This window comes from Dermacentor albipictus, chromosome 9 (assembly GCF_038994185.2).
Source record: "Dermacentor albipictus isolate Rhodes 1998 colony chromosome 9, USDA_Dalb.pri_finalv2, whole genome shotgun sequence".
Classification (NCBI taxonomy): Eukaryota; Metazoa; Arthropoda; class Arachnida; order Ixodida; family Ixodidae; genus Dermacentor; species Dermacentor albipictus.
Window position 1 is genome coordinate 65,503,187 of NC_091829.1, and position 4,574 is coordinate 65,507,760.

The window sequence follows — 4,574 nt, forward strand, 5'->3', positions numbered from 1 at the left end:
ATCCAATGAAGGAGAGCCCTATACCTACGAAAAAGTGATAGCGGTAACGACGATTCTGAACTATCAATGAATAAATCAAGGTAGAAAGGTGCCGTTCATGCAACAACGGTGTCACAGGTTACTAGGTTATAGCCAGTGCACAAGTCGAACATGTTTACACCGAACGCACATGTCAGCTACATGGTTCCCAGCAACTTGTGATTGCTGACAGCCATGTCATCTGCCAAACGGCCGACACGGTTTCGACCGTTTCGACCTAGTGCGGTCAACTGACTTGACAACAAAGCACCACTAAAACAGAACTCGTTTCGGTTTAATGACCACGTCCTGAGAATAAACTCTTGTCAAGTGTGATAGAAACTGTGTTACATAATCCGGTCGAGACCGCGAGTGTCTTTTCGGACAACGACCGGAGTAAACAGTGGTCAACGCTGCTGAGCACTTAAAAGAACCACACGCCGTGTTTTTTGATTAATTACTTGAATTCTTGACGCCACTCGGTCACCGTCCCTAAGCTATGCAGCACCTTCCCCACTGCACGTCTGCTGCCGTCTCGGCTCTACCAGGCGCCAAACGCGTCACGGAACTGCCACAACACACACAGACACAGAACAACACCTGGTAAGGTCTGTAGCGGTGGTCTTGTACTACGTCAGATGCGGTAAATGCTTCGCGTGTTCTCCCGTACGGCGGTGATCACTTCGTCGACAGAGATGTCGCGGATGGCCGACAGCTTAGTCGCGACGTGAATAACCATTCCCGGATGCGAGCAGGTGAGCCTCTGCGATTCCCGCTTGGGCAGGAAGAACGGCGCGTCCGTCTCGAGTAGCAGACGGTCCAGCGGGATTCGCTGCGCGGCCTCGACCAGCGGCTCGACTCCCGAGAAACCGAGCAGTGGCGTGATGCCCAGGCACAGCCGCGGAAAGGTGTCCAGCCAGCACTTTGCCTCCTCCCAGTCGCGCGTAAAGCAGTGCCGGTGCATCGGGTAGTCGGCTGGGACCATCTCCTTGAGAATACGGATCGTGTCCGCGGTCGCATCCCGGGAGTGAATCACCAGGGGAAGGCGTCGACGCCTGGCCACCGCGAGCTGCCTGCGAAACACCGTCTGCTGCGTCTTCTTCAGGTTGTCCCGGTCGTCTCCGGACAAGATGGAGTAGTCGAGCCCAATCTCGCCAAGGGCTACCACGCTGCTGTGGTCGAGGGCGCGTACAAGGTGCGTCTCCACCTCGTCGGTGTAATCGCGCGCCCTGCGAGGATGGCACCCGAAGGCGCCCCACACACTTTCGTCCGAGAGCACACGCTTCCAGTTGTCGCGCTGCTCGAACGTTTCTGGCTCGCTAAAGTTTGCCACGCACCCTTCGTAACAATAGGGGAACGTGTCGCGGCGAGCGAGACGGAAGTGTGTGAACGACTTCGTGTGGCCCGTTTTGGTAAAGACGAAGTCCAGGTGGCAATGCGTATCGATCAGACCAGCTTCCGAAGCCGTCGTGTACGGCCATTCCCTCATGCCTAAGGGTCGGACCGTGCGCTGCGAATCTCACCGAGCCACCCCAGACCTGGGACAAGAGAGAACGCGTCGGGTTTTAGCGAGCAAGCAGGCAACTTGTTTGTAGGGAACGCAGACAAGATGGCGAGAAGCGAAGGCGTCGTCGAATCGCTTACCTCACCAGTCGTCTTCGCCGCTAATAAGCACGTGAACGTCTGCTCGACAGCAAGAAAAATAAATGCAACTGCACTCGATACATCAGAAAGTAAAGGAAGTATACGAAAACGCGATAACAAGCGAAATCAGCGACCGCTTGTTCCGCGTTCGGTTCGAGCTGCCTTGGCCATTAAAACCAAGTACGGCAGCTAAAGCGTTTTTCGCTCCAGGCATACTCGGGCAGGTGCAGGACCATAGGAAACTCTATGTGCATGACATCTGAGTTTTCTACAATAATTACTAGACGTAACTCTGGCGCTGCAATCGTTCAACCCCAGACCAGCCTAGAGTGCACTAGACAATTGTCAAGTAGTTCTATCGGCACTTGCCCGCTGAGGCGCCGAGTGTGGAAAAATTGTGCGAGGGCGCTGCGAGCGAACTGAAGCGGGGTGGAGACGCGCTTTGCTGCGGGCACCATTAGATTAACTTATAATAACTCTATTTTATATTAGGCTATAGTAACTCTATGGCGGGCACTGAGACCGACTTTTTCTCGCAGAAGGTCTGTGCAGTAATTTTTTTTTCATGGTTTTATTGCCTTGGTGCGCCCACAACTCCAATTGTACCAATTGTAGTTCTAGCCAGGTGAACTGCTATTTTTAACATTGTTTTCTAAATGTAACACGTAATTTTTGCCACAGAAGCCCCCTATCTGCAACATGAAGCTCCGTAATTATTGATATCATGTCATTTTACGCGCGCTTCTTGTTGGTGGTACATTGCTCAGTGACAATGATCAAATAAGACAATATTACAGTGAAATAAACATGGTTTATTAACTGCTTGGCGCGAAGAGATGCACTTCTAGGTAAATATGAGGGTGCACAGACACATATCTCCACGACATATATGTAAGGTAAATTGTGTGTAAGAGAATTAATATATTATCAAATATTCTAAATGCACTGATTGAAAAAGTGAAAGCTCCCGACTAGAATAAGCATGTTTCTTTCAAAAGCTGCGCCGGCCCCAGGTGAACCAATCAACTTTACGAGAGAAGGAATCAAGACAATTATTGGGCGTTAATATGAACAGCAGTGTTAGGGAAAAGGCATTGCACTCAGACTGAATCGGGGTGATCGGGAAGTCTTTACCAACGTAATCTCCGTGGCCTGTCTGGCGATCTCCTTCAACGTGCCAGCAGGTGAAATGAAGTAGAAACATATAGTTTAATATTTGCTACTCAGATCGTATTCGGCTTCAGAATTAACTATTAAAAAGTATCGAATAGCCGTTTCCATTCGAACGTAACGCATAACAGCACTTCTGAAGTCTCGAAGGTGAGGGGCCAATGCAAGCGAAGACTCTTATTCCAAATGATTGCGCTGCTGGAAAGTCGTGGCTGCTAACTAGAGGCGCACCATTTCCTGAGAGAATTAACGCACGGGAACTAATCGGTTCTGCTGATGAAGTTCCTAGCTGTCATTCAATATGAACACCGTCCTGGGCAGCCTGTAAATCTGCTAACTTGATTCAGACAACGAAAACATTTTACAGCGAAAGCTGTATATTCCATAGCTTTTTCGGCGTCCGTCAACAGAAAAAAATCAACATGTGGGCCGATCCTGGTGATAGTGCAGAACGGGCCCAAGCTCAATGGCACATGCCCTTGTGGACTCGGGAACCTGTAAAGCGCCCTTCAACTATTCTTGCAACACATGGGACCCTAAGAGGACCCAGACACAAGGGTAACAACAGACGTTTTTGACAAAATGTTTCGTACAAATTTTTCAAAAAGGACTTAACAATTATCAGGCTCCGACTACGCAAACGCGCTAGTGCCACTGCTCGCGCGTTCGTCGTCGTCGTCTTCTTTCACAGCTGGCTCCATCGTGCAAAAAAAATTTCATCGTCAGCAATGGCGCGAGCGTCCTCGTCTTCCACACCCGACTCCGTTGCCGCTCATCATTCCAGCGTAGAATTCTCTTCTGTCATCGTAATTGGGAGGCCGCGTCTACGGGGGTATGAGCCATTGATTAAGGGGTGTGAGTCATTCAACAGCTGCGTTATCAATGGGGCGGATACGTATAGTTCGTACACCCGAAGAACAACATGCGTACGAGGAGCGCCAAACCGAAACGACCACCGACGAAGAACGTTCCCGCGATGCTGAACGAAAACGACAATCGCGAGCCCGGGCACCTCCGAATGAGCAATGACGCCAGACACACAAATCAATACGGCGGCAGAAGTATATCACAGCTGTGATCATAAAGCAATCACGGCTACCCTGACAAAGTAAACGGTCTCAATCGAACATCAACCACTGCCTTTACTATATCATCCATTCAGACACACCAACTCCCATCATCAAACACTTCAAACAAATGACAACCATTCCACTCTGTGAAGATGGAATGGCAGCGAAAGCTGACGACATTCAAAACACTCAAACGAAAAGCCAAGTGCTGTCGCTGCCATTCCATCTTCACAGAGTGGAATGGTTGTCATTTTTTTCAGTCTCATCATGTCTGCAACCCAATGAAACTGGATGCCCCATGTGGTACCACCATAAATAAAGAACCAACTTACCACACTTACCTTCTTCAAATCACAAAGTAACGAATAAAGTTCGAGGCAAAGTAATAGAACGCGTTTCGAACCGTCTGGAAGACGCTTCTGCAACTTGATGCCACCTCGCGGAGACAAAAAAAAAGTTGAGAAAAGCAGACATGATTTCTGTATTTTAAGTATGTGAGCCTGCAAACCTATGACAAACACGATATAGCTTGCATTAAGGGCGTATGACAGCGCGTCTACTCTTCTTGTGCGCAGACAACCTTCCTGTCCGATTTCCAAGCATGGAGGAAGGAAAACGATAGGAGAGAGCATACCGCAACGCGGTTGAAGCCAATCTGGTGGCCCAACACGT

General features: G+C 49.5%; 1 pseudogene; it reads right to left on the bottom strand.

Moving 5' to 3' along the window:
* Positions 1-292: 292 nt before the first annotated feature.
* LOC135921846 (putative deoxyribonuclease TATDN2 pseudogene) lies at positions 293-1,908 on the bottom strand (annotated as a pseudogene).
* Positions 1,909-4,574: the final 2,666 nt, after the last annotated feature.